This window comes from Anser cygnoides, chromosome Z (assembly GCF_040182565.1).
Source record: "Anser cygnoides isolate HZ-2024a breed goose chromosome Z, Taihu_goose_T2T_genome, whole genome shotgun sequence".
Lineage (NCBI taxonomy): Eukaryota > Metazoa > Chordata > Aves > Anseriformes > Anatidae > Anser > Anser cygnoides.
The window spans coordinates 3291966-3300000 of NC_089912.1; positions in this window are offsets into that span (position 1 = coordinate 3291966).

Consider the following 8035-nt stretch of genomic DNA (forward strand, 5'->3'; position numbering starts at 1 on the left):
ACTTTAAATCTCAATGTACATATAAATGGCTTTTATAACAGGGAGGATCTGAATTTCTACTTTTATCAGGAATATATTAAATTTACATTATCAAAATCCTTTACAGTTAGGATTCACCTTCTTTGTGTTAGAAATCATGAAAATTGAGTATTAAATAATCAGCATTAGTTCTTTGCTACAGACAGTAAGTTAACTGTAACCATAGTATCTCACTAATAATATAAAAATACAATGAGAAAACAGATAATATTTACTTACAATCTATTAATTATTTAACTTTTTGAATTACCATTATATATTTATAATCTCAATTATGCACATAAATGCCCTCAATATTAAATGGGGAAATTATATTATCATTATTATTATTATTATTAAATATGGCACAACAAAAGCAATGTCACACTGCCTGTTTATAATGGATCACTAGTGCCCCCTTCTGATACGAAGTACGAAAATATACCGAAGTTTTGCACAGCGTATTTCATAGCATATTCTAATATCTAGATATTTGTTTCATTTGCATGTTATTTTTGAAGCAGAAAAACTGTTAAAAAGCTAGATATAAACTAACCAACCTTGCATTCACAGTCCTAGGAACTTTCACTTTGGTTAGAGGAAGAAAAAAAGATAATTTTGAAAATAAATGTCATATATTAGTGGAAGTGTTTTATTAACATTTTATTTTTGAGTCTATCTTGCAGTATAACTTTTGTAAATAGCCTCGAAACACTGAATGTTTTTATTAAATTAATAATAACTCTTTATACATGTACAAGGGAAAAAATAAACCAGAGTGAGAGCCTAGAATTAATCACGCTGAATGTCATATTGCCAGGTTTCCTACAGAACTGTTGCCGATGCGAATAAGGACATGCTCATTCATTATGGCCCTTTCCCTTTGACTTAATATAAAGGGCAAAAGGCAGCATGATAGATTTAAAAGATATTGTCTACAACATTGATTGCTGTATATCAATACTTTTTGTTTCTGCATCTTGATATTTTTTCATGTGCATGTTTTATGCTCATTACTTGCATTTTTGATACAATCTTACATCTTCATTTGGATTGTATTTATTTTCTAGCAACTGCTAGAAGGATTTAATTCACTTACTGCAGTATTAAGGAGAGTAAAAGCCCTGAAAAGGAAGAAAGAAAAAGGAAGAGAGAAAGAGAGAGAAAAAAGTTTCTTCATAATTTGAATATTTCTTTTCTCATGTAGACATATGAAAAATTTTGTACATGGAAATCAAATATAGGAGTTTTATAGTCATATTATTGTTTTTAATATTTCATTGTTTTGATTAGGCATGCTCTATTCTATTCTTTGCATATTAATAGTAGTAGAGTTCTAAAGGATTCTGTAAAAATGGTTGAAGCAAATCAACAGCAAGGTTCAGTGACATGAAAACGATCCCAGTACTTAGCTGGGAGCTATTTCAGCAAAGCCAGTCTACAGTACTTGAGACCAACACCACGAACAATACTGTTCACAATCAGAAGTGCCAACTTAAAACAGAATGATTAGATATATCTTAAGAAGCTTGAAAACTAGTGTTTATTGAAGTTAAGCATATGTTTTGGCTGTGAAGTGGCCTCTCTCAAATATTTTCATAATAATTCTTGAGAGAAATAATGCTCTCATTTTAATCTGCTGTATCTACTTTCTGCATCTGGGTAGTCTGAACATATTCAGTCTCACCATAATCACTTCACACACAAAAATCAAGAGATTCAGTTTTCTGACAGAGCACATTAGCTTCTGCTAACTATTGCACTAAATATATTTGGATCTATGCTTTGTGTCACAAATTTTAAGAGGCTGATTTCAAGAAATATGGCAAAAACAGAAATTGTAGACTTCATTGACAACTGCAGATAATAATTTCTGATTTTTGCCAGAAATCAGAAGTGTGTTATATATTTAGCAAAATCTTGCCTTCTTCAAACAGAAACCTTAAAATTCCTATATTATAGACCATGTAAGTTCTCAGCCATGTCATGTTTTTCAGACAAATCAACAATAAGAAATACATATGTTGTATACATGTTCTCAAAATTCTCCACTTTTGTTTATTGGCCAAGTTGCCTTACTTGTCATTACACTACAATTAAATATATATATATACGTATGTATATATAAATAAAAAACACTCGGAACTTTAAATAACAAATTCCAGTTTGCAAATTCCTCTGTGAAAGACAATTGCACTCCGAGACTGCCTTGCTCTGACTTCTCCATCAGCATTCCTGCTTGCATTTCTAAAAGTTCTCTAGCATTTTTAGTGCTGCCACATTTCAGAGCTCGGATTCTTTTTTACATTTGGCTAAGTATATCTTTTCCTTTGCTTCAGAAAAGGACAGTGGGAACCGTCTGAAGACAAACATCACATTAATTAGCAACAGGTGATCTGGCTGTCCATGCCTGCCACCTGAGCCTGACCTCCAAAGGGCCGTGAAGTATGAGCACCAAAGGGGATCATTTTTGACAGTTGTTGGAGGCAAAGAGAGCACTGCAGAGAGAACTGAACCAACAAGTTTTGACTTTTCTATTCCAGGAGTTCATTGCCCTTCCAGCCTTGCACACTGCTTAAAGGCACTAGGCTACAAATCAGTTATACTGCCATCTGTTTACCTACTGAAACCCCATACTGCTAAAAAAAAAAAAATTATGTTGAAATACAAAAAAAAAAATGTTTTTTGTTTTGTTTTGTTTTTAAGTAAACAGCTTAGGAAGGATTCAAGAAATCAGCTTTGACAAAACTGTGCTTCAGAAGCTCTTCAAAAGCAGGTTTTTAGTATGTGCACATTATTACAGAGAAATATTCCAGATGTTTCATATTTATTAAAATACTTTTAGCATCCATTTGTGAAGTAATGGGAATGATACAAAATACTACTGCATGTTCTCTCGCTTGGCTGAACTTTCCAGTCAGCGGCACTGTAATTTTTAAGGCTAATATTAAAACTTGCTAAAAAACAAACCAACAAACAAACATTTGAAATTGCAACAGTTTGCCAAATGTAAATGTAAATATAATTACAGTAGAGAAAATTCAGATGATAATGCAATAGTGTAAGGATCAGTCATCAATATAAATCATATGATAACTAATTTATATATATATTTATACATGTATGTATATATAATTTAAATTAAAAGAGTAGCCTGGAAAACTTACATAACATAAGCTTCTGAACTTGAATTCCAAGTGTACACTCCTGCCTCTCTGACAAATTCTGATTTCTAATAGCTTAGAAATTTTTTTAGTTAAGAAGGCTTATGTCTTTCAGAAACATTGCCTATCACCTGTTGTGTTTTTTTTAAACTATGCATTTCAACAACATTAATTTCTTAGCCACACCCCTCAATTCACTTAGCTTCCATTATCTGACAAGAAAACAAGAAAAGTCCAGGCAGCAACACCTTTGTGCAAAATAAATAAATGAATAATAAAAATTCATAAATGGCTCTTCACAAGCTCATCATACAAGACAGTTAATGACTTCATGCGTAGGAACCAGACAGCGGCAGGAAAAAAAAAAAACACCAAGCAGAGTGCCTTGGTGTATTGGCTTTGGGTCACACGCTAGGAGAACACACCACCCACAGCACATATGATAGAGCTCTGCACTCAAACACAGCATAAATTTCAGCTTCGTAATGCACAGCTACTTTGCTGGTGAAGAGCTTGGGCTCCGCGGGCAACAGGAATACTTGGTATGAGTTGGGTGCTGTTTGAGTGGTACGTGTAGATGCCACTGTCGCCCCTTTGCCTTCCCCATTTCCATCTAGCAAGGTGTGATGAGGTTCAGCCTCATGGTGTGCTCGAAATCTGAGTTGCATCTTATGTTCTGTCGCAGTGTTTCTTGTGAACCCTGTAATCCATGTGATTGTCATCTTGCTTTTCTATAGAAAATGTCTAAATTTTAAGCATTACGGAAACAAGACAGAAAGGTGTGGGGGGGTGGGGGTGGGGGGAGAAAAAGATGTGTCTTTCTTGTTTCAGGTAGGGCTTTGCAAAACCAGTAAGCAGAGGGGCCTTTCAGTACCACCTCACGCTGCTCCAGACCCCCAGATCCTACCTCCTCATCTGCATAGACCGCGCTCGCAGCTGCCACTCACCTGCAGCAACAGATCTCCACTGCTACTTACCCAGCTACAAGAAGTTGGGCCACAATGAAGAGCAAAAGCTAAGGCCAAAAATCCCCCCTTCTGCAGGCTAGGGAAGCTTATGCAAATGAGTTCCAGGGCTTGTATTATTCAGCCCTTATTATGCTGTCCCCTGTAAGGCGCACGCTGTGGCAATTAGTCCCTGTGCAATGCCTCCAGGTGGGGCTACAGATCTGCTCCTGCTGACACAAATTGAGCATTCCCAGGAGTAAGAATTTGGCAGTTTCTACCTGTTAGCCAATGTCTGGCAATACTGCTCCATGACTCCATTGTGCCCTGCCATAATTTTTTATAACGTTGAATTGTCCTTTTACAGTACAGCTTCAACTTTCTCATACAAAGTACCCTAATAAATGAAGAGAAATTGGGAAACAATTAAAAGGCTGGCTTAGAAAACCAGGATATCAGTAGCTTAAAGAAAGAGAAGGAGCCATTAACTTGTTAGGGAAAACAAAGCAAAACGACAACAACAACAACAACAAAACACCTTGCCTTGCCTTGAGCAAGATTCAAGCTAAGATTCTTCTAGCTCTCAGCCACATGCACAAGCTGCAAACATAGCTCCTCCAGAGGAGATCCTGGATGCCTGCGAGCATCGAAATGCACACTGATGCCTTGAGACTTTTATGAATTATAACAGAAATCCTTCATATTAAAATATTCACTAGTCTGTTTTTGGTAGCCATAATCCAAGCTCCTCAGTTTGCACTTCACGCTCAAGGGTAGGGGTTATGTAAATTAAATAATGTAAAGATACTGTAGGTAGCTGTGGGCATTTTCAGGTGGAGTCTGAGATTTTATAGGGAAGTCTATGCCAAGACTTCCTAGATAGAATTTTAAAAGTCCAGTGGAAGTAGCTGGAGTTTATCTGCCTTCATGCAGTCTTCCAGCTTTCTCATCTCTGCAGTTGACTGTAAAGTTATAGTAGAACCAAAAGCTCAGTGGTAGCTGAATAGCTGCTGGAGTTGGTAAACTGTGCCTAGAAAATGGGGAAAGTGAACATTGCTCAAACTACTGCAGTGAAGATAATCACTTGTTCGTTATACCAAGCAAATTTTTTTGGATGCACTTTGGCAACTCTGTTCTTAAAATGAAGTAGAGAAATGCTTAAAATGATATCGGGAATTTAAAGTCTTTTGCTTGAAGATTCATTGCAGACTGTATATTGTTTTGCAGTTGGAAATATGCAACTGACTGTATAAATGCATATATGCCCCTGTATGTCTGCTACATGTGAAGTCTAGAGGGATTATTCCATGGTAATGAGACCCAAGGAATTCCTCTAGCAGCATCTTGCATAAGTGAGAATCACATAATTTAAAGCTGGCCAGGGGCAGCTTTATCTTACATGCCATTTTCAAAATTGCTTTCCCCCCACTCCCTCTCTTTTTGTGAAAAGAAGAGCTATAACTGTACTCATTTTTGCTAGCTCCCTTCCATTTTGCGTGTCCACTAACCCTTCTACTGAATAGATTTGCATCCTTCTAAAAACCTGTAAGTGGAATAAATGTTATTTCCTTAATGGACGAATACTGATTTTGCAGAACCAAAGTGGTAGTACTACACAATGTTTCCTTCAAGTCCATTAAATGAAACTGCAGGCTATAAGGTCTGTAAATCACAGCAGACTATGCTACCAGGGTACATACTCTTCCTCTTCTCTTACTCTCTTCTTCTTTCCTATAAAGCAGCATGTAAAGGGATGCTTTTCAGTAACACAGTAACTGTTCTTTTCATTAATTGGTGTGTATTTGTGCCCTCAGAAAAGGAAAAACATGGTAACTGTTCCAGAATTTCTTTTTCTGAAAACTGTAAACTAAGATATAGGGCCTTTCTGTCTGTCTGTAGCCACTCAAATCTGTGATAATTTATTTCGTTCACAGCACAGTAAATTAAAGCCCATGGTTCATAATACTCTATAATAATTTAATACTTTTTCCCATTTAACAAAGCCGTTGCTTAACAATAAGACATTACTTCTCCAAAACAAAAGCATATATCTGTAAAAGATCTACCTTTGATTTGCTGAAGAGCTCTGGACAAAGCTCTTGCTTTAAGTGAATATTCTCATCTTCAGTATTGCTTTAGAAACTTCCGTCTAGGCTAGACATGGATATAATACAAGGCTGCAATCGCTACACAGTAAAACATACCTCTAACAACACTGGTATAAGATAGTGTGAACTATAAGACAAAAAACAAGTTGTCTTTTACTGAATTTTTCATTCCATTTCAAATATTTTTCATGACACTAATACAAATCAATCCAGCCTGTAGTTTTGCACTTAGGAGGTGAAATATAGTATTAATGATACAAATTTTAAAAAGGCACCACTCTATCCTTCCCTCCATCCCGAGCGAAGATAGCCAATGCAAATCAGCCAAAGAAAGAAGATATGAAAAAACACCTCTGTCTGGTCAGCAAGCAATTAACAGAGAGCTGCAGCCACAATAAGACTCCAAAGCAGCAAAGAAATAAAATAATAATATTAATAAAAACAACAACAACAAAAATAACAACAACGATGTGTACAGATACATTATTATTTTCTTTTATTTGTCCCCTGGTGAACACAAGTACTAACATAACTTTTATGGCTTATTAAAAAGTTGAGAAAAGACAAAAAGTATTTCATGTGAGGGCTATAAGTGAATGCAAGGCAAGATTCATTTTAAAATAGTGTCATTAAAGGTTGGATGGAGCTTAAGGTAGCAGAGATGAAAGAATCATCCAAGACAGTATTTTGTTTAAAGTTACAAAATCTCTACAGAATGATTCAGAAATACAGGGGTTTTAAGTCCTGTATATTAATTTAAATATGAAGCAACACCTCTACATTTCATGCTAACTACCATTTCTTTTATTCTCAGACTAATCTCAGTAGGTGGAAGGAGGGAGAAGCAAACCTTTTAAGCATTTCTAGCCTGATCTGGGGGTGGAAAAAGAAGCTTGTAGGCTCTGATAGTGACTGCCCCTTGAAAACAATAATTAGCTCTGGAAAAGCACGGCAGTTTCAGCTGTCAAAAGCCCCGAAATCCCAGTGTCACCAGTTTGATCAGCTCATTGATAGGATATGCAAAGACCTGTTCAGAAACACAGGGGCAGCAGTGACAGGGATCGGCATGTTTGTGCAGTGTCAGTGTCAGGCAGTGAAAAAACAGGATAATTGACAAATTTGAAAAAGTAAAAATAAATCCCAGAAATTAATCAGAGCGAGTTTCAGTTATAAGGATGATGTCGTAGCTAAGGTTTACCATTCACGCTTCTGAAAGAATAAACAGTCTGGGCTATAAATACTGCATCAGTAAACAAAAAAGAAAGAAAAAAAAAAGCAGGATAAAATCTTTCTAAACTAATCACATTTGCCATTTGGACACAGAAAAAAAAAATGGTAACTACAGAAAACAAATTTTGCTTTCAGTTCCTAATTCAAAACAAATATTTATTTATTCCAAAACATTTTTTATTACTTTTATTTGATGGCAGACATATTTGGTGTCTTACAATCCAAAAAAAGTCAGAGCTTTTGCTACTGCAAGTTTGTCACCGTTGTTAAAAAGTCACCTGTAGAGAGGTATTCACTCAGGCTGAAGGTGAAAACTTCAGGTTCAGTTTGTGTCTTTTGTGGAAAAGCAGGTTTTTCTTCATCAGCCACTTTCTGCTGGACATCGTGTGTTTGTAAAAGACTGGCTAAAGACTGCAAGCTCTTGGTGCAGGGTTCATTGCTGGCTGTATTTTTACAGCTTGCTCTGCATGCTGGAGGCACAGCCTCTCGGATGGTGACTGATCATGGCTGGTGTAACACAAGAAATATTTGGGAAATAAAAACAAGGTGGGAACAGGGGAAGAGTATGACC